General features: G+C 55.1%; 1 protein-coding gene across 7 annotated transcripts in view; it reads left to right on the forward strand.

The window, feature by feature from the left end:
* Positions 1–22,229, forward strand: part of HIVEP3 (HIVEP zinc finger 3) — a 438,249-nt gene that overhangs the window by 271,031 nt on the left and 144,989 nt on the right. For all 7 annotated transcript variants that reach the window (XR_008630211.1, XM_055138552.1, XM_055138558.1 and 4 more), the window contains one exon: positions 19,123–19,202. The gene's annotated coding sequence lies outside the window, so the exon portion shown is untranslated. The remainder of the gene's footprint in view (positions 1–19,122; positions 19,203–22,229) is intronic.

Consider the following 22,229-nt stretch of genomic DNA (forward strand, 5'->3'; position numbering starts at 1 on the left):
CAGGCATGAATGAGAATGACCAGAAGCAGCCCATTCTGCTGAGGTCTGTAGCATTATATCTATGGTGTGTGTGTGTGTGTGTGTGTGTGTGTGTGTGTGTGTGTGTGTGTGTGTGTGTGGGCACGTGCACACACACATATGCATGCACATGTGCGTGCATAGGTTATGATTTTCTGGTGTGGATTCACTGTCTGCTAGGAAATTTCTCCATGGTGTATATGATAGTCAGAAGCCTTAGTGTTTGATGGAGTTTTCCAGGAGAATTTCCATGAATTCTAGTGACAGCAGTGGTGAGAGTGGAGGTAGAGAAGGGGAGTGGGGCAGGGGGTCTCAGGAACTGATGGGGTACTCGAAACTCATATATCTGCTCCCATACATCCCTCCCCCACTCAGGGTGAGACTCAAAAAACCCCAAATAACAAAAACAAAACTCCTGGTGTCTCCCTTCCCCTTGGCCTCACCACCTCGGTGCCACAAGCCATCCCAGTGGGGTGCAGCCCTGGGCCTCCAGACTACACTTCTGTGCTCCCCTCTTCCTCTTCCTGGAAAGTTCTGGGTTTCGCTTCCCACCCTCCATTTGCTAGGCACACATGCACACATATTCCAGCCTCATTTAGATCTCTGTGTGTGTGTATGTGTGTGTGTGGTTGGGATGGAACCCAGCTCCTCACACATGCAAAGCAGTACTCTACCACTCAGCCACTTTCCTGGCCCCCAGGTCTCAGATAAGAGGGCTTTTCTGGAAACTTCCTTGGCTGCCCAAACTTTGTCCCATCTAGTGCAGTTTGTCTCCACCAAGGACTGTGAGAACCTGGAGAAAGAGGACTGTGTTCTGGCTACTCCCCAGTGACCTCTCCGGACACCTCCAGGGGGGGAAGAAGGGAGGGAGGAAGCCAGGAGTGCAAGGGGATTTCGCCAGTCTTACAGTCCAGCCAGAGCCAGCCCTGGCATCTGTAGGAAATTCTTGGCAGTTCAACATCTCCTGAGCCCAGCCCTGCACAGGGCTGGGGGACCAGCTCTGTGCTCTGGAGGGGGGAGAGTCATCCGTCTGCAGCCAGGCAGGGCTGAGTGGTCACACTGCAAGGGAAACAGCAGCCGGAGGGGTTGTGCTGGGAAGGGAGCAGGCCTGGTCGGGGTGGGAAGCTAGCGATGGTGGGCAAGGAGGCAGAGGGTTCCTCCTGAGGAGCGCTCCCCTCAGAGGTGTGGGGCTTCCTTCATCCTGAAAGTCCCGCCGCATCAGTCCCTTTGAAAGCAGCCCCGCCACCTCCACACTGGACACGCGTGTAGACTCGCCCATCACTGGGGATGGTCTCTGCTCCTAGGGCTGTGCGGACGGAGGGCAGGGCTCAGAACACACACTCCAGAGCTGGTACCTGGTTCCCATCCCAGTTCCATGCCTGAGCTGAGTGATGGCCCTCGTGGGCAAGGTGTGAGCTGCTCCATGCCTCAGTTTCCTCATCTGTAGAGAGGACAGCAGTCCCAACCCATGCTAAATGAGTTCATGCAGATGAGCATTCCGAGCTGGGTTCAGCACAGCAGATGACTGGATAATCATTGCAGGCTTGGCACTGCTCCTTCACCACTGCTCCTCTCCTTCGTGCTGATGTGCTTCGGAAAAACAATGGTAGTAAGGACTTTCAGCATGAGGAAATTGTCTTCAGTACTATTAATCCCATGCCTGAGGCTCTCCAGAGGCACTCTAGAATATACTAGAACATTCAGCTGCATGCTGACTGAAACTGTAGGCGCCTTTGCCTCCTCCCACCCATCGGCCCCTGGCAACCACCCGTCTACTCTCTGTTCCTACAGCTATTTTAGTGCCTTGTGTAAGTGGAACCACTCAGAATGCAAATGTGTCTCCCTGGCGCTTCTCTCTCCAACCATAGAAGCCTCCAGGTTCCTCCGTGGGAGAATCTGCTGAGAATGTCATTCCTTTCCATGGCTATGTGGCAGTACGCAGTGTACTACACGTGTGCATATGCAAGCATGCACGCACACATGCATGCACGTGTGAGCAGACGCATGCACATACACGTGCGTGTGCACACACACACACACCACTAGGTGTGTCCATCCAGACACACACACACGCACACACACACACACACACACACACACACACACACACCACTAGGTCTGTCCATCCGTCAATGGCCATGCGGGTGGTTTCCACCCCTCAACTTCTGTGAACACATGGAGCAGCTGTTTCTTCAGGATCCTACAGTTCCAGTTGCTTCAGGGAGTCTTGTCCCCGCTGAACCCCCCCCCCAGCCCCCTGAACAGGAATTTCAGGTAAAGGCTCAGAAAGGGTGGGAGAGCAATATGGGTAGCGAGGGTGGATTTGGGAGAGCCAGGATTAGATGAACTTTTAAAAATTTTTTTGGCTTTTTGTCACACCCGGCGATGCACAGGGGTTACTCCTGGCTCTGCACTCAGGAATTACTCCTGGCGGTGCTCAGGGGACCATATGGGATGCTGAGAATTGAACCCGGGTCAGCCACGTGCAAGGCAAATGCCCTACCCGCTGTGCTATTGCTCCAGCCCCAGGATTAGATGAACTTTGTCTCTGGAAAGACCCATCCGTGTATCACGGGAATCCACCTATCAAGGACACATTTGTAGGACATCCTGTGGAGAAAATGACAGCATCTTTATTCTTTAGTTCCTCCAAGAGTTGCTCCGTGGGACCCAGAAGCAATCCCAGGGGCCAGCTTAGAGGCAGTGTTGTAACCCTGTCACATTCCAAGCAAATTATCCACCTCTTGGCTGCTGTGGCCACTTTGTAGCCTGTGAGACTTTCTTGGAGGCCAGGGAGGATGTTCAAGGCAGGGGATGCATAGGAGTCTGGGGTGGATGCTAAGCTCAGAGGCAGCACTGTGTTTTGAGGCTGCTCTCAATGGCAGGTGGGTGAGACGTGGGCCTCCCGCCGAGGCCAGAGTCCTCCCTTGACTTTGAGTAAGTCTTTCCCACCTTAGTATCTATTCTTGGCATGTCCTTTTAGCACAAGAGACAGCCTGGCCTGAGGGAAAGAAAGGCCATGGCGACTGAGAGTTCCAGTATCCTGGGTTCAAATCCTGCTTCTGCTGTATAACCAAGCACAAGAGTCAGTACAGGGGTTCCCAGTGCTGGGCAGTGAGCTGGCACCCCACAGACTGCGAAGTGGATGGAAGAGAGGAGGGGTTCTCGGTCCACCTCCCACTACCCCTTGCATCCTCTTGCCCCAGTGAATGAATGGCTGGGGCACCCAAGGTTTTCCTATGGGCTTAAAACTTCCTGGCAGGGGCTGGAGCGATAGCACAGCAGGTAGGGCGTTTGCCTTGCACGTGGCCGACCCGGGTTCGATTCCCAGCATTCCATACTAGTCCCCTGAGCACCACCAGGAGTAATTCCTGAGTGCAGAGCCAGGAGTAACCCCTGTGCATCACTGGGTGTGACCCAAAAAGAAAAAAAAACCCTTCCTGGCAGGGTCTGGGAATCCGGCTCCACCCTTTCTGAGCCCTGGGGAGCACTGTCTCCCCCCGTGCTGAGGGAATCCCCTTTCCCCAGCCCCCACTAGAAGATGGAGTCACTGGGGTGCAGAAGGCAGAGCCACTCCCTTTGGCTGTCTTCATTTTTATTTTCAAAGCAACAAATATTCATTTGGAGACAGGAGTTTGTTTCTGTCTGTGCAAATTGGAGGGACAGATGGCCCCTTGCTCCACCTCCCAGCTCACCTCTTCCTTGGAACTTAGAAAAGCTGTATCACCCACGAGGGCTGGTTCCCGCGCTGCTGGCGGCAAGCCCCGGCCTGCCTCGGTGCTTCTGGGCTGCTTTCTGCGGGCGTTGACTTCCTAGATCGAGCCATTTGATCTACTTGGCCGAATCCTCACCTTTCAAAGCTCAAGTGAGATCTGCCACCTCCTCCTCTTCCTCTTCCCTGAGGTGCTGGTTTGTGCAGTGACTGACCCCCACTGCTGTAGCGCTCAGAATCCTTCACTTCAGTGGCCTGGCCTGGCTCTCTTACTTGAGGTGCAGTTCGTAGCAGTCCCGGCTGGCCATTGGCCCACAGCTTCCAAGACAGGGTTGGCCTGGACCCACCAAGGCGGGCTTTAGACCATTCAAAAGGGAGCGTTAAATCACAAGCACACAGAATCGTCTACACACTCACACGTTTCACTGATACGTATGCAGAGTTGCACATACACATGGGGTCATACAAGTCACACACTCACATAAGTCACTCACACACTGTCACACACAGTCACACACATACGTAGTTACATGTATACAGTTTCACACAGCCACACAACACAGACACTCACATGCTGGGTCACACATACTACAATTACTCATACACTCACTGTCACACACACTGAGCACACACAGTCACACATTAATACACACATGGTTATATACACAGTCTCACATAACAAAATTTCAGATGGAGTTGCACACTCTCACACACAGTTACTCACACACTAAGTCACACATACTCATGCAGTCACTCACACTCACAGGGTCACACACTGAGTCACACTCATGCACAATCACTCACGCACTGTCACACTCATGCACAATCACTCACGCACTGTCACACTCATGCACAATCACTCACGCACTGTCATACACTCATGCACTATTAGTCACACACAGTCACTCATACACACAGTTACACACCGAGTCACACACTCATGCCCAATCAGACACACTCACATAATTATTCATACACAGTCACACAAGCACAGTCACTCACACATGGCCACTCATGTCCTCACACACACTGAGTCACAGTCACACACAATCACTCACACAGAGAATCACACACTATCACCATATAGTTACATAGTCTCACACAGCCACGTAGCAGAGTTGCACGTAGAGTCACAGAGTCACATGGTCACACACTCTCACACATATACACAGTCTCGTATGCACTCGTATAAATACACACACAGAGTCACACTAGAATCCTCCAGACTCCTCACTTTGTTCCCCTTTGGTCTTGCCTCCCGCTGTCCTGGGTGGGTCACAATATATGCTATAATTGAGGCACATACTTCTATGTGTGTGTGTGTGTGTGTGTGTGAGAGAGAGAGAGAGAGAGAGAGAGAGAGAGAGAGAGAGAGAGAGGATAGCGCCAGACCCCACACACCGTGTTCTGTCCCTAAGGATGGGGGGAGGGTCATGCCCCTCAGCCCCCCACCTGCACCCACTCTGCGAGATTTGGGCTTGAGCTCAGAACCTCACTGGGCAGCTCAGCTGTTGAGATCCCAGCAAGCTCCAGTCTCTGTCCCCCTCCCCCCCCGGGGGATGCCGGGACCCTCGTGCTTTCACACTCAGTTCTAGCTGTGCTGAGCACTTTGCTTGCATCCTCTCCATTCTAACAAGAACACTTGAGGTGGTTGCCATTCCAGTCCCATTTTTTAGGTGAGGAAACAGGCTCAGACAGATTTCAGACCACAGCCAGCACTAGTGGCAGGACCGCCGCCAGTCCATCTGCCCGCAGACCCACACCATCTCCCCCGCCCCCCCCCCCCCCCGCCGCAAGCCGCCCTCTGGCCCAGGCACCTGGCCTCCTGGCTGTCCAGGCCTGACTGCCCCTGGCTACTGCCTCTGGGGCATTCACTGTGTCATCTCAGTTCATCCCTCCTTGCCATGGGCCAGGTTGTGCTATGGGCCCTGCCAGCTGTCGTGAGCCTTGACGCAGCTGCGAGTAATGTGATTTCTCTAAGGCGGAGCTGCGGTCCCTCTCAGATTGTGATTTCCAGACTCCAACACAGACTCTGGGCCCGGGAGTCACAGATTCTCCGACCTTCCCTGGCACGGCGGCTTCCTGGAGAACGTGCTGTTCCCCCAGGTGCCTTCCTCTCGGTTAGGGCTCAGCACAGCGAGGCAGAGCTATATTCTCTGCTGGGCACTTGGTGGGCACACAGTCAGTGCTGCCAGCATCCACATTGGCTGGAGTCCATGCCCTGAGCGTTTTCAGGGCCCCCAAGTGGCCCCCATGGTGTAGGACCAACCCTGGACCAGTTGGCACCCAATCTTCCCTTTGCGTTCTGGGTGCACCGCCCAGCCTCTCTGGGTTGCTCTTGCCCCAAAGCACTGGATGACAAGGCCAAAGAAACACACCAAACTCATGCCTGCCCCCGGGCCCTTGCACAACCAGACCTGACATGCTCCTCCCTGTTATTTGTCAATTATTGTCTGTCCACAAATGCAACGTCAGCTCCAAGACGGCCGAGGTCTGGTTTTTCTGATTCATCGCCAAGGGCCCTTGTGACGCTTGCAAGGTGCTTGGTTGTATCTGCGGCAGGAGTGGGGAAGGGCTTCACCCGCGCTTCCTGGGGCTGCCCGGGCTCAGAGAAACCTCTGCCCGACTTCTGGGTCCCCAGACACTGAGCTCTTTGCCACGGGCAGGGGAGAGGGAGACACTGTGTGACTGACCCGGGTCAGCACCCTAGAACTACTCTGCTCACCCCCCTCCCCCTTCTCCCCTGCCCCTGCCCTCCTCCGCTCCCTTCCCTTCGCACAGGAGAACTCAGCCTCTGTCTGGAGTGCCTGGCTCTCAAGAGCCAGCCCTGCCCAGCCCTCCTCCTCCCCACAGACAGCAGGGTGCCTCACAGCTCTCCTCCAGAAGTGCTCCCAGCCCACACCCACTCGGGAGGCCTCTGTCGTCTGGACCCCTCCAGCTCGCCTGGGCTCTCCCATTTCTTGGGACACTTAGGAGTCGGCAGGAAGCTGCCTGGTACATACATGTTGGGTGCCTCTAGGGAGCCTGTCGTGGATGGGGGTCGGGGAGAGCCTGGGTGCGGCAGAGCCCTCTGACCTTTGTTTGTTTGTGTTGCTTTTGGGGGTCACACCCAGCGATGCTCAGGGGTTGCTCCTGGCTCTGCACTCAGGAATTACTCCTGGCGGTGCTCGGGAGACCATATGGGATGCTGGGAATCGAACCCGGGTCGGCCGCATGCAAGGCAAACGCCCTACCCTCAAGCCTCCCAACCCTATGACCTTCTGTATGGCAGCTAGGGGACACCAGGGACATAGACGTCACTTAGTAACTGTAAAGTTCTGCCCAGCCTGGGTCCACTTCTCTTTCCCGATGCCAGCATGCCTCCAGCCCCCCTGGCTGCCCACACGGCGCATCTCACATCCTCACAGGGCTCCTCCGACCTGGGTCTGACCGCTGGCTCTCCCCCAGCTTCCCCTCTGCTGCGAGGCCTCCCCAGCGAGCCTGGCCGCTGCGGGTCACTGGGCGCCCACGCCTGCCCCCCCTGTCTGGAGAAGTGCTTCCCACCCAGGGCTGCGTCTCCCCCCCCACCTTCCTTCTGCCTGTCCTGACCGGCCTCTGAGGCCCTGTTCTCCCGGGTGCTTGCCTGGCCCTGGGTGCTGGTGGCTCCATGGCTCGTGGTCTGGGCAAAGGTTTCCCTGGGAGGTGGGTGAACTCCGGGCAGGCTGGGAGGATGGTGCCTTGGAGTCTTCCTGGTGCTTTAGCATCTTCCTGTGTGGGAGCCCAGCCATCACCGTCTTTTCCCTTGGGGTAGAACTGAGGCCCAGATATGCGAGGGGTCGTACTGGGTCAGAATCAGAGTCACGAAGGATGTGACAGAGGGGACCTGGTGGGGCTGATCTGAGCTTGCCTCCACATTGCACGGTTGACAATGCTGGTAATGGTTCTTTCCAGAACTCAGGCATCAGGAGTCGCCTTGGGGACATGGCTTGTCCTCTGGCTGCCAGGGCCCTCCCCTAGTCTCCCACGAGTGCTTCTGTCTCAGCCCAGCCCAGCTGCCTGCTGCTGTCCCATCCACTCCTCTCCCCTCAGGCCCGAAGGGCGTCCCTCCAGGTCCCCAACCTCCAGGCGCCAGACCCACGTGAGCCCCAGACTTTCTTTCCAGAGGCCCTCAAGTGTCCACGCCCGCTGCCCTGACGTCCAGAGTACATATCAACGACTCTGTCTCCTGGGCCTCCCTCCCTCCCTCCCGTCTGCATTCCTGGGGCTCCCCAGGAGTCTGCCGGCAGCCCCAGGTGGAAGGGGCGGTGCTCTGTGGGGAGCACGTGTCTGAGAGGTTCCTCCAGCTGAGACTCCGCCACGGAGGCAGGCTCCCCAGGAAGGGGGAGCTGCCAGCAGGGGACAGCAGGCAGGGCACCGAGAGCCATGGCCCTGGATGCACTTGCTGTCCAGTAAAACCCGGCCTGGCTGCATCTTGGACCCCTCGCTAGGACACAGAGTGCCGGGGGGTTCGGAGAAGAGTCAGAACCTCAGCATTCCCCCCCCCCCAGCTCCTTTTAAAACACACACAGACCCTTAAAATTGGGTTGCCAGTGACAACCTGGCATATCATCTTCTTTTTATATTATTCTTAGCCCCTCTGTTGCCATAGTGATGGAACAATGCCTTTAAATATAGCAGTTCAGTATTTTTTTTTCAGCTCCAGCAACAAAGTTCTGGTGCTGTCCAGAAGGCCACGGGCTGGTGAGTGTCCCGGGGGCCGAGTCCTCTGCAAAGAGCGCGGCAGCGGTGCAAGGCCGGGCACTCTCAGGGACATCCCAGAGGTGCTGAGCGCTGAGTCCAGGGCTGGGCGAAAGAAGGAGCGGTCTGGAATTCACAGACCTGGGTCCCCAGTGCCCCCCCACACCCCCTTCCCTGTCCCTGGACCTTTGCTCTGTGCTCCGTGCCAGGCTCTGCTTCGCAGAGGTGCACAGGGTGATGGGCGGCTGTAGTCAGTGCCCCCTTGGTACCCGCATCTCTGTGCCTGCTCCTCGGCTCCCTGCTGCCTGCCCTCCCCATGTCCGCCTTCCCTGCCTTTCTCCCTCAGTCCTCACCTCCCTTCCTCCCTCCCTTCCTCCCTCCCTCTCTCCCCCTGTCTCTCTCTCTCTCCCTCTCTCTCTCTCTCTCTCTCTCTCTCTCTCTCTGTCTTGCTCACTCGCTCACTCTCATTCTCCTCCTCCCCTCCTCCCCGCTGCCCTGAATTATTGATGTTAAATTCCCAGCCAGTAACATCAGAGGGTTAAAATCCATAACCAGCCTTCCCCGGCCTCCCCGCGGATGGCCTCCCTCCGTGGCGGGTGAGCTCATCACTCATTAATCACACATCGCGGCTGAAGCCCCCAGGCCCCTGTGGTCCAGCTGCGAGCAGCCCCCCCACCCCCCCCACCCCGGCAGCTGGTGGCCCAGGCCGGCTTCCTGGAGCACTGGCGGGGCGGGGCGGGGCTGGCTCCGAAGCCCAGAGCCCAGGGAGGGCATCCGCGGGCAGGCTGTGGCAGAGAGCGCTCCCTGACCCAGTGGCCAGAGGTGTCATTTCCGGGTGCGCTCAGGTCCCCGCCCTCCTTCCCCACCCCCCACCCCCCTACGTCTTGCCCCTCTCCCAGGCAGGGCCTCCCCCGGGCGGGCGGGCTGGGCAGCGCCTCATTTCTCCACATACCAGAGCGCAGCCTGGCAGGGCTGGAATGACAGGCACGTGCCCGGCAGGATGAGAGCAGCCCGCCATGCCAGGGGGGTCAGCCCGTGGGAGCCGTCCAGGGGGCCGGATGTCCAGGTTACAAGATGAGTAAGTGCCCCCTCCCCACCCATGACTTCCTCGGGGAAACAGGATTCGGCGTCGTCGTGTGGTTTCAGAGACCCTGGCATGGGGCTCAGCTCTTTCATTTCAGCCCGACAGGGCACCCCGCGGGCCCGCTCGCCCTGGCTCCTTGGAGAGGTTCGGGCTCTGCGGTTGGGTCTCTCCTCCAGGCCACGTTCAGCTGTGCTGGCCGGGAGCTGGCAGTGGACGGCCACGGCGGGGAAGCAGCGTGGGCTGAATCCCAAGTTCTGGAGCTGGTGGACCCCGAACCCTCAGAGCAGGGGGGCACGCCTGGGGGTGGGCTGGCTCCGGCAGGAGGCCTCGCGGAGGGAAGGGGCCTGAGCCCCAGGTCAGTGAGGCCGGAGTCCTGCTGCATCTCTGGATGCCCCCCTCTTAGACCGAACCCTTCAGCTCCGGCTCTTTGGGGGTCTCTCACAGGTTCTGCTGACCCTGTCCGGGCTCCCAGCACAGACATGTCCCCCCTCCACGAGTGTGCCACTGGTGCTCTGACTGAAGGAGAGAGACACCTGCCCAGACTGGTGGCCAGAGGCTGGCGTGGGGCCTGCTAGCAGGTGACGGAAGCGGCAAGGATCGGGCTGCAGAACCCACAGCAGAAGGGTCCGTCCGGTGTATGCCTGGGAGGGTTTGAGGGGAGTGCACGGGCAGCCCCTGACTGTTGCTGGGTCTTTGTGAGCCATCTGGTGTCCTCTGGGGGTCTCCGTGATCCTCTTCCCTCAGAGGGCAGGACGGGCCTGGCCCTGCCCACCTCAGGTGCTGATGCTCATTTGTCCTGATTTGTCTCGCCGCTGCGTTTCCCCGGGGGCCTTCCACGCCCTGACCTTCAAGCGCACACATCCTGGCACTTATCACTGCTGTGCGCCGTGGACACGTGGGTCCCCTCTTCTCCCCTCTTCTTCCTCCTCAGGCTCCAGGGGCTCAGCAAGGGTGGATCAAAGCCTCCCCTGCCTCAGTTTCCCCACGGTGGGATGGCCACCTCCCTCCGTGGCAGCCCGGACCTGTCTTCGGTGGGCCAGTGTCTGTGCACCTGCACCTGGTGTGTTTGCCACCCCAGAGCCTGCTCTCGCCACCCCCACCCCGGCTCCCCGCCCAGGGCTGGTCACTTTCCAGAGCCTGCCATCCCCTTGATGAGCAATTACTACCCAGAATAGCCCATTGTTTGGATTCAGGTGCTGGACCCTGTGTTTATCTCCAGCGTGTGCCGGGGCCCCTGCCAGCCACGTGGCTGGTGTGATGGGGCCAACTCAGGCCTCTCTGCCCCTGGAGGAGCCTCTCGCCTCAGGAGATGGCGCGCTGGGGAGGGGACGGAAGCCCCCGCACTCAGCCTGTGCTTCATGTCCCCCCCCCCCCCCCCCGCCAAAGAGGGGACCAGCTCCGCCATCCAGCCAGGCACAGAGAGGCCGAGAGGCCACTGCTCTGTGGAACTGTCCCCGGGCTCAGGATGCTCAGGACAGAGCATGACTGTCAGGTGATCTCCTCGTGCCACTGGGCTCCCTGGGCCAGGGGTGTCCACTCTGACACTCACACCCAGGGCCAGCCAGGTGCCACCCAGGCGGAATCAGCCTCCAGGGCACTATCTTGGTTCTGGGCTTAGAGATAACTGGACTTGAGCCCTAAGTCTTTTTCCCCCCAATCCCGAACCTTCCTGGTGACTCTTTCAAGTCCTGTCAAATCTCCCGTCCTCTCTGAAGGGCACAACATATGTCCAGAGAGAGAAGCCAGGGCCGGCAGACTGACCTGCAGGGGCCTGGGCAGGGCTCAGGTCAACCCTGGACAGGACAGGGTGCAGGACACAGGGCAGAGGGAGGAATCCAGTCCAGCCACCCAGGTGGCACCAGGGATAGCAGACATCGGCCACTTCGCGACCAGTGACCTCCCGCAAGCTGGGCCCCTGCTCCCCCGACTGTCGATGGCGGTGGTGACAGGGCTGTCTGGCCCAGCCTCCTAGAGGACAATGTAAAATATCTTGTTCAGAAACCTCAGGTGAGCACCTGGCTTGGAGCAGTATCATCACAGGCCACTATCAGCCACCGTCTTGCTCAGATTGGAGGGCGTGGAATGCAAGGCCAGTCCTGGCGCTAGGGAAGAGAACAGGGACACGGTCCCAGAAGCGACCAGGAATGCAAGGCAGCACACCAGCCAGGTTCTCGGGCGATTGCGATGGTTGCTGGGGGAGAGGCCACTGGAGAGCAGTGCCGGGAACACGGGGCCCTGCTGACAGACACGCAGCCGTGAGGGAGGGTCCAGCTCTCCCTGGGAGCCTGTGGCCTGAAGCACGAGTGTCCACGGGCTGTGGGATGTCAGCGCCGCCATGACCACAAGGATGCAAGTGCTGGGCCACACGGCAGGTGAAGACCAATCCCTGCTCAGGACCGTGGCCATGGTACAGCGGAGGGCACTTGCCTTGCATGTGGCAGGCTTGGGTTCGATCCCTGACGTCCTATGCGGCCCCCTGAGCCCCACCAGGGGTAATCCCAGAGCACAGAATCAGGAGTAAGTCCTGAGCAGTGCTGTGGTCCAAAAGAAGAAAAGACAAGAAAACGACGGGGCTTTGAATGTCAAGTTTGCTTAAGTGGTAGAAGCACTAGCTTCAGTGGCAGAAGTTTGTTAAAGCTGGTTTTCATTCTGGCATCTCTCTGGAAACAGAGCAGATGCATTTTCCATTCAGTGATACCTGTGTATTTAAAAAAAAAAAAGGAAATAAAGACAAATGCATTAAAGTAAAAAACAAACCGCTTCTACTTTTAATATATTATTATCTATTTCTGGTGTTCCTGTTTGAGTACAGTTTTTATGGTTTTTTAGGGGGTGATGTATGGTTTTCCCCCCTTTATACCAAAATGGAATCATCCTATCTATGACACTATGTAGCTTGCTTTTCTCAAAATGATAGCTTGAGACGATACCATATTCTCAGAGATGCATAGCAGTGCCTCAAGTAGATCAGAGGTCAGGAAGCTTGGGCAGTAAAGAGCAAATATGTTTTAGTCTTTGGGGGTCACATTTCTGGTCGCAGCTGCTTCGTGCTCTCTTAAGGCAGAAAAACCAGCCATTGACAAGATGTAAATCAACGAGACTATGATTCCATCAAACTTTATTTGCGAAGACAGGCTGCCATGGGCTTGGGCCTGCGGGCAGTGCTTGCTTCCCTCTCTCCCCAGTTCCCCTAGCCCTGTTTGTCTCCGTGCCTTAGCACCTAGCACGGCTGTCAGGACTCAGGGCTTCAGCCTTATGAAGGAGACTGCATGCAATTTGCTTTGTGTTATATATATACATATATATATATATATATTGAATCTCTAAAACTCTATTCCTGGAAATTGGGATGATCATGCTCTAAACAAATATGGATATTTGTGCGATAATGCTCTTGATGCCGGCTACAAAATTGCTTTTCAAAAGCATTTTGCCAACTTCCACTCCCTGGGCAGCGCCAGTGGAGTAAGGCCAGAGATCAATATTAAGCAAGGACAAGTGTCCTTATCCCCGAGCCTAAGAAGATAAGGACAGTTTCTCCTCAGCTTACCTTTCCCTCTAAGCCTAAAGGTAAAGACAGTCTTTTGTCCTTCCCTTTCTATTATTTTTTTTGGTGGGGTGGGGGTGTTTTTTGCAGATGGACAGTGTGCCTCAGGGGACCATGCGGAGAGGGGATTTTCTTCCTCATTCTGGTGCCCACTGGTGTGCAGCCCACTCTCTTCCCCTGGCCTTGCCCTATAAACTTCTTCCGGACCCTGCTCTCGAGATGGTCTCTTTGAAGACCTGAGTCCACCATCTGCCAGCCTACCTGCAGGTGGCCAGTCCAACCCTTTCCTGGTCCAGCAGCATCTTTGTGATTGGCACTCAAACTGCAGTGGGCCCGGACCTTTGTGGTTACGTGATGACTGGAACGTCCTGATCACGGAGGAACAGGCAGGGGTGAGGGCCCAAGCAACATGGGGTGACAGTGCCACGTGGTGAGAGGGTCGAGTAGGAGGGTCAGTGATCCGGGCCCACTCCACAGTGAGAGCTGGAGCAAGGTTGTTTTCATTTTTGTTTTTGTTTTTGTTTGTTTCTTTGCCATTAGGTCTGCCCAATTGTCATCTGTAAAGAGTCTGATGTAACCAATTGTCCTCAACCCTAGAACTGGCACAGGGCTGGCACATAACTGGGTGAGATGTATCTTTGGTTGGTGGAACTGACTTGAATGCTAAGTAAGGTCTTCAGAGGAATTTGGGGAAAGAGGTTATGTGACTAGGTTTGTTTTAGGGCCAGACCCAGTGATGCTCAGGGGTTATTCCTGACTCTGCACTCAGGAATCGGACCGGTCACGTGCAAGCAAGCACCTTACCTGAAGTACTACCTCTCCAGCCCCCTCTGTGAATATTTTTTACTTTATTTAATTTAAGGGGCCAAACCCAGAAGGGCTCAGGGCTTACTCTTGGCTCTGTGCTCAGGCATTACTCTTGGTGGTGCCGGAAGGACCTTATGTGGAAGGAATTTACAGGGATCAATCTGGAGTCAGCTGTACGCAAAGCAGATGCTTTCCCAGCCTGTAGAGTCTCTGCAGCCCCTGAATATTTTTTTGAAGAATGTGGTAACCTTTAAAAGTGATTGAATGGAGCACTGAAATACAGCAGCTCCAGCTTTGTCACTGCTGAACCGCGGACAGTGCACTTCCCCCTCTATGCCTCACTGTTCTTCTCTGCAAATGGGTTTAACAAATAAGGATATTTACCTTGTGCTCATAGAGAGAAAACAAAGTAAAACTTTTATGGGTGTGTTGTCCCAGCTACCCAGACAGGGCAGTATTGCTCTGAGGATTAAAGGAGAGGCGAATAGATAGAGAGTAGATGTGAGTTCCTTTCTGTAAGCAGGAGAGCCTGCCAACCTCAGGGTCCTGACAAGGGAACTAAGCCCACAGGGGTGGGGGGAGTCCACCTCTCCACGTCCTGCATGCCGGGGAGGCGGGGAGGGCCTGCTTCCTGGCAGCTGCCCCCTGGCTCTGTTGGGAAGGATTCTCCGGCAGGACATGCTTGAGTCCGTCCTGCCCAGGGCGCATTCCCCCAGCAGCTGTCCCGCCTCCACAAAGCCCAGTGCGAGAAGGGACCAAAGAGAGAATTTGCCTTTTGCAACAGCATTTCAGCCTAGAGAGCAAAACCCAAGCTATCCAAAGAAACCAGATCGCTAGCCGAGGGCCCTGAAGCCCCCGTGAGGGAGAGTGTGGTAGGAAGCAGCATGTCAGATGATGAACCTCATGGTGAGCCCTGTCAGGGTGAGTCGTTGTTGACCTGTGGGGTGTTTACACTGTTAAATGAACAGGACCAAGTCCGGGAGGCTTTACCTCCTCTGCGTGACTCTTAAGTCCCCAATAGCCCTTCAAGATTGGCGTGAGCACTCCCAGTTGACAGATCAGTAAACTGAGGCATAGAGAAAGAAATATCCAACCAGTAGTGAAAGAACAACAGTGAAGACTTGAATTTTATTGTCTGACTTTATTTGTCCATAAGGCATGGACTCTCCTCTCCTCTTAACCCTTGGGTATTCTCACTGGTCTTCAGTAAGCAGAAAACCACTGGGGAAAGCATAGATACAACCAATCTGTTTTCTTCTGGATTTGGCTGTGACCCCAGAACTTAGAGAACCTAGACTTCCGGGGACCAGAACTCTGGCTACTCTCAAGAACTGGTCATCTGGACTTGAGCACCACCATTGGCCTCTATCCAGGAAGTGTTTGATTCATCTCATGATGCAACAGAAGTTTAGTGGAGATAGTCTATGTGCCGAGCCTTGTTTTACTAGCTGGGCCAGGGGAGCATCACATCATCATCATCATCATCATCATCATCATCATCATCATCATCATCATCATCATTATCTCGTTGATCATCGAATTTCTCAAGCAGTCTCAGTAACGTCTCCATTTGTCCTAGCCCTGAGATTTTAGAAGCCTCTCTTTACTCATCCTTCCCAATGGTGCCACACTGGAGGCTCTTCCAGGGTCAGAGGAATGAGATCCATCATTGTTACTGGTTTTAGCATAAGAATACGCCATGGGGAGCTTGCCAGGCTCTCCCATGTGGGCAAGAAACTCTCGATAGCTTGCCAGGTTCTCCCAGAGGGAGACCTAGGCTATAAGATGTCGCAGCAGTGCGCTTCTGGGAGCTTGGTTTTATAGTCTCTGGATGTTGGTTGCTGATGGGATTACATGGCGTCGGGGGCAGTTTCTGAGTGTGGCCGCCTAGCTACTGGAAAATGGGGGATCTGGGTGGAAGAGGCCCAGTTCTGATCCAAGCAGGCTTGGAGATCTCAGCCCAGGTCCTGCACACCTGGGTTCTTCTGCTGGTTTCTTCATGCGTGAGGCTCATCTGAACGTGTGGAGAGGGGCCTTGAGCATGGCTGTGGCTGGGTTCCGAAGGTCTTCAGCTTCGGGACCTCTGCTCTGAGCAGGGAGGGAAACTCAGCCCACCCCCTCCAGGGGGGCCCGGTGAAGACAGCCAGGTGCGGGAGCAAGAGACTTAGCACTATAATTGTTTTATCTTACAAAGATACAATAAACAAAATACTAATAAATGAGTATTTTTTTAAATGTTAATAGAGGAAAAAAATAAGGAAGTAGTGTTAGAATGGCTGAATTGCAGACTGATGAGTGTCAGAATGACCAACGAAGTTCCTTCAGATTTGCAGGGGGCATCACAAATAATAATTTCAGAAAAACTTTACTGTGAGTCAGTTGTCCATTGGTACTGCTATATGCTCATAATAGTACATTTAAACACTACAGGGGCTGACTCACATAATCGTCACGAAAACCTCTGAGAGAGCTATTGTTGACTTCTTTTCAGATCAAGAAATCAAGGTACAGAGGGGTTAAGCAATTGTCTGATGTTCTACAGCTAATGAGTGTCAGAGTCAGGATTAAACCAGGTGGTCTGGATCAGCTCCGAGATGTTTATCTTCCCCACTGTATGGCAGCTCTCACACGCCATATCCCTGTGAAGCTTAGAATCCCTCTTGTCTAACCAGCATATTAAAATAGCACCACCAATAACTTGACTACATTACCTGAGAAGCAAACTGGGCATGGAGAATGAATGGTCCTGGAATTGCAAAGTGCTTGTCATCCTGGGGCCAGTGGGACAGATTCATGTTCACAAATAAGCTCCCACAAGGACCTTGACTGCTGTATGCCCATTAGAAAGTTTTTTCACCTTACGGGCATTTCTTTAATTTATAGGTTGACTTGCCTGCCATATTCTCCTAGCCTCCAAGCAGTTCTTAGAAATTAAATGAGACAGGATCTCAAAGTAAAAAGAATAATGTACTGGGAAAGAGTTTGTTAATAGTCAAAGTGGTTAAAAGCCACAGTGGTCAGTTTGGTGAATGAATGAATGAATGAATGAGTGGAACTGGAAATCCTGCAGACTAGCTCCCTGAGTAGGTAACTATTCCCTTCTGAGCTCCTTGGGAAATACTCAGAGTTCCTACAGGACTCTTTATCCTTGACCATGCTCCATGTTCCAACCTCTTGAGTTATTTTGTGTCTCATTCTTGTCAGTCTTCAAGATTGTTTCAGCAATACATTTATTAATGTGCTCATGCCAAACTCTCTGGGGAGAGTGAGATGGATTTAGATGCTCTCTGCCCTTGGGTGCTTATAGGCTAGGAGTTGGAATAATGATGATGATGGTGATTACAATTAGAACAAGAAACAGAAATTACCGAGCATTTACCACACATGCCAAATACTGTGTTGAGTTTGTCTATACTTCATTTATTTAATCACAACAACAATTCCATGAACTGCTAACACTGCTGTCCCCATTTCCACACGAGGAAACCACATCAGCCAGGCTAACTTACCCAAGTTCATACAACCCTGAAGTTAGAGAGCCTCACATGGACCTGAGAAATGAGATATGGCAGCAAGTAAGCAGTTTCTGGTAAGGTGGTGGTGATGGGAACAATGATGGTCTTGATGATAGTGGGTTATTTTTTTTGTGATAAAGAGCTAATCCCAACCCTGTTTGGGGGGTGACTCCTAGAGGTGCTGGGGGGTCCATGTGGTGTAGAGGATAGAATCCCAGCCTCTCACATGGAAGGCATGTTCAAGCCACTGAGCCATCTCCCTGGCCTTGTGGGTGGTGCTTATTTTCCACTCTTATTATTATTATTATTGTTTTTAAAATTTCCCCTTACACTTTATATAAATATTGTGGTGTACAAAGTTGTTCAGAATGATTTGTTACAGGTGTTCAGTATTCCAACACCAATCCCACCACCATTACTCTAGGGGCGGTGCTTTTGATAGTTACAGTGAGATTGGTAATAATGGTGCCCATGGCGTTGCTGATGGTGGTGGTGTTGGTGAGGTGGTGGTGACGCCTGTGGGGATGATGGTAGGGACTGTGAAAACCGCTGGCGCCCATTGCGAGTTTGGGTGTTGTTCTAGGCCCTAACATGGGATCTTCCTAACCGTCCCATTTAATCCATCTGACCAATTTTTCAGTGTGAGGATCTTCACCTGTTTTCCTGGGAAGTCCCTGAGCTGGAAAGAGGCAGGGTGACCAGCTCAAGGACATGCTTTCCTTCTGAGTCCAGTCTGAACTGAAGTGGGCCTCCCCGCAGAGGTGCCACTGTGCTCCCGCTGGGGGCTCTCGAGCCCGTGGACCCCTGGGCCAGGCGTCTTAGAGATGCCCCATTAGCATCTGCTGAACTAATATCAAATGAGTAGATGCTGAGGAGGGGGCCAAGTCTGAAGCTGAGACATAAACTATATATCTCCAATGAGTGTGTGTGGCCATTATTTATCAATACGTGGTGGCGCTGTGATTACTAAAATGCAAGTTCATTGTAGAGCATTATGTTCGTCGTGGCTTTCACGTCATTTTCCTCCGAGGAGAGAAACCATAGCCTTAGCCTCAGGAGGAGTGTTGAGAAATACGTTCACAGGAAGGGATTCCTCATGCTGAGTGAGCATGGTGGGAAGCATCATGCCATCTTATGGGGCATCTTTTAAGTGTTTGACGAGCATCTGGCACAGGGGAAGAAGCCCACCAGGCTGAGGCCTGGGAACTTGTCTTACTAAACTTGAACTCTTACTCTCAGTTGAACGGATCTCCGAAGACCTGACCCCCCCCCCACACACACACACACACATCTCATGACATTCCCAAATGGCTCTCAAGTGCAGGCATGAACGGATGTATAACGAAAAGAAGGATGAAGTGCAGCAGGCCCTGCTCGGGGAGCCCAGGAGGGGCTGCGGTCCCCAAGGAGTGCTTGAGAATGAGAGTTTCTTGCCTGAGAGCAGAACAGAGTGTCAGGGCATTCCACAGGGGCTGGTGACCTTGACTCTCAGCTCGGCGAGTGGGGTCAGGAGGCCATGTTTGTATCCTCAGGCCGGCGGGGGGGCGGGAAGCCTTGGTCTTGACTCTGATGACCACCCTGGAGGAGGGGATGTAGCCAGGCAAGTCTGGGTGGCAGCTCTCAGCATAATTGCACTCACCATTTTTGGATGCATTTTTCAAACTCCAGTGGAAATGGGCAAATGGTGGTGGTTTAATAGTCTCACTCTCTCTACTACCCACAGGCTTCCCTCTACCACAGTCCTCCAAGCTCTTGGACGTCTCTGCTCCTCTCCGCCATGAGACCACGGCCGACCTGTGGCAGGTAAGCTCCCCCCGTGTCTCCCCCCACATCAGCCAGATCCAGACACTATGGCCTGAAGCCGGTGGGAAGGCTTCAGCCTGAGGCCCTCACTTGCTGAGATGTCCCATGTCCAGAGCCCTCCAGCTGGCCTTTGGGACATACCAGCCGGTACCAATCAGAGTATGTCCTGGGAGAGAAGCCAAGGAACCAGTTTTGACCCACAATCCGCCTTGACTGCTCGGGAAAATCTCAAGCAAGAACCTTCCCTCCTGGGTCTCTGTTGAAGAGTAAGGGAGTAACAACTCAGTGACCTGGGCAGGCCACCAGCCAGCCGAGGCTCCTGTCAGGGTCCAGGGTGGAGGGGAGGCCAAATGCAGCCGTGTGCCCACTTGTCTTGGACACCTCGGGGGCCTGCGGGACCTCTGGTCCCCACAGCGCTGAGCTGGTCTGTGTGTGTGCCCATGGGGTCTGGCTCATTCGTTAAGGGCCGGAGGCTGTGTCCACCTCCTAGCAAACTCTGCTCTGTGTTAACTTCAGACATAGACAGCCACCAGCTCTGCCCTGCTCTGCGTGTGACCATAGGCTGCCTCATGCTACGAGTATGAGCCAGTTCACGCAGAGTGTGCGGGTGAGGGACCACGGGGGACAGGGAGGTGGTCCTAATTAGAGGGGTAGGTGCAGAGTCAGAGTTCTGGGCAGTGGGCAGCACTGCAGAGAGGGTGGCGGGGAGCTGCCGAAGGGAGGGGCAGGGGCCCTGCGTCGTCGTTGGGGCCTCCCTTCTCTCCAAAAGGCTCAGCTAGATCCTGGTTTATCCTGGCCTCACCCCGTGACCTGATATCTCTGAGAGCCTCTGCTGAACCCTAGCCAAGTCCAGCTGGCCTTAGCCACACGCCATTGCCATGTGCCGCATCCCCAGTCAGTCCTGTACCTCCAAGGTGCACACGGGGAAACTGGGCCTCTGGGACCAGGCTGCACCTCCTGGCAGCCCCACGCATGCTTTTGTGTGGACATGTTTGATGTCAGAGAAATCCACGGCAGTGGAAATGATGGATTCTACTGCAAGTGCTTATGTTTCACTTTCAAAGACATGGTAAATGACTTTCCAAAGAGTCTATTTAAAAAAAAAAATTTCATTGCCAGGGAGATAGTAAGGTGCTTGCCGTGCACACAGCAGACCCAGTTCAGTCCCTGGCGTCCTGTAGCACCATGAGGAGCAGTTGCTGAGTGCAGAGCCAGGAGTAACCCCTGGGCATTGGCAGGTGTGGCCCGCAAACAAAACAAAATTTCAACAAGCTACACAACTTTCTCAACAATAACACTTATGGTCCCAGGTGGTCTCTCCCACCACACCAGGCTCCTTGGTGGTATCCCAGCTGTACCCTGGCCCTTTCATGGTGGAAGCCCCAGACAGGTGTCTGGGAAGGATACCTGCTTGTCGGGCAGATTTGCTTCCACTCTGCCCCATGCTAGGGCTGGGTTTGGAGGTTCAGGGATGAGGACCAGCCTGGCCCTCAAGAAGCTTCTCTGGAGGAGGAGGTGCCCAGTCTGGGACCCCTCTGTCTGGGCTGGGGGGCTCAGGGAGGACCCCTGGTGGGGGTGACGCTGCCCTGGGCTTTGAAGGCGTGTAGACAGTCTCCAGGTGGAAAGTGGAAGCAGGCCTTCCAGCCGAGGAGCGAGCGGGCACCCAGCTGGGGTGGCTGGGACGTGGGCACAGGGAGGGGTGGGTGGAAGTGCGGCTGGCAGGAGCGGGAGGCCTTTGAACGCCATGCCAGGGGGCTGGCCTTGAGCCCGGTGGAAGCGAGGAGGGAGATATTCAGGGGCACAGTGCCAAGAGAGGCGTCGGGCTGGGGGAGAGCCCAGTTTTCCAGCAGCACCCACTTCCGGCCCACCCTGCCCTCCCTTATCCCTGAGAAGCTCTAGCCGCCCCTGGCCAGCACCCTAAGTGAGGGCCCCTTGCACCCTCCGCTCCTCTAAGCACTGGCGCCTCCCGCCCTGGAGTCACTTTCTACGTGGCGACGTTTTGGTTTGTCCTCTTGGAAGAACTGTGAATCATTTTCCCTGGCATATCCTGAGCACTGTAGGGTAAGCAGGCTCGAGCCAAGGGAGCTGCCTCCACGGGGGCCCCAGCACCATCCCACAGAGCCTCGGTCCCTCTCAGGTGGCTCCCTAGAGAAGGGTCGCTCCCCACGCTGCTGCCAACCGCTAACCCCTGCCGTGGACAGGCGCCACAGCCTGTGAGGTGGGCACAGGAGGGGCTGTTGGCTCCTGCGCCTCACCAGGACGGCAGGTCCGTCTGACTTCCCTTGGGGGGTCCACTCAGTGGGGCCTTCCTCCCCCACCTCTGTCCTGGGGATCTGGGCAAAGTAAGACGGTCCCTTCTCCAGCAGGGACGTAGAAACAAATAGAGCAGCCCCCAGGGAGGAAAAACAGAAGCACTGGCAGGCCCCTGAGATGGGGGGCAGGGCAGGGCACACTCCATGGGCACAGCCATGGACAGACGGGGGCTCTGTCCTATCAGGGCCGTGGTGGGAAGGTAGCCAGACAGAGGGACACGGCGACCTCTGAGCAGACGGGGCTTAGTGCTGACCTGCACTTCCATCTCCAAGATGCACACAGGGAAACTGGGCCTCTCGGACCAGGCTGCCCAGAGGAGCCCGGTGAGGTCAGAGGTCACGTCAGGTCGAGTGCCCGGGCAGCAGCAGGAGCTGCCTAATTGGGGCTTTTCTGGAATGGTCAGTGCCGGCCACCCTCGCGCACTCTCAGGTAGTTAGTTCTGGAGATGTCCCTGTTTGTGTGGGCCGGGGGTCCCCGATCGAGATGAATAAACACAGCCCCTGTCCCCAGGCCAGAGAAGGAAGTAGATAGGCCCTGGGGTGCTCGTACCAAAGAGCTACTGATGCGTGAATGGGGCGGCCGGAGTGCTCTGGGTGAGGGTACCCCGAGGGCAGGTGCCAGTGGGGCTTTGTGAAGAGGAAACCTGGTATCGTAATACCAGGAATCACGATAGCTCCTGACTCTCGAGCACTGCCCACGCGCCAGGCACCTCTG

This window comes from Sorex araneus, chromosome 5, assembly GCF_027595985.1.
Source record: "Sorex araneus isolate mSorAra2 chromosome 5, mSorAra2.pri, whole genome shotgun sequence".
NCBI classification, from domain to species: Eukaryota; Metazoa; Chordata; class Mammalia; order Eulipotyphla; family Soricidae; genus Sorex; species Sorex araneus.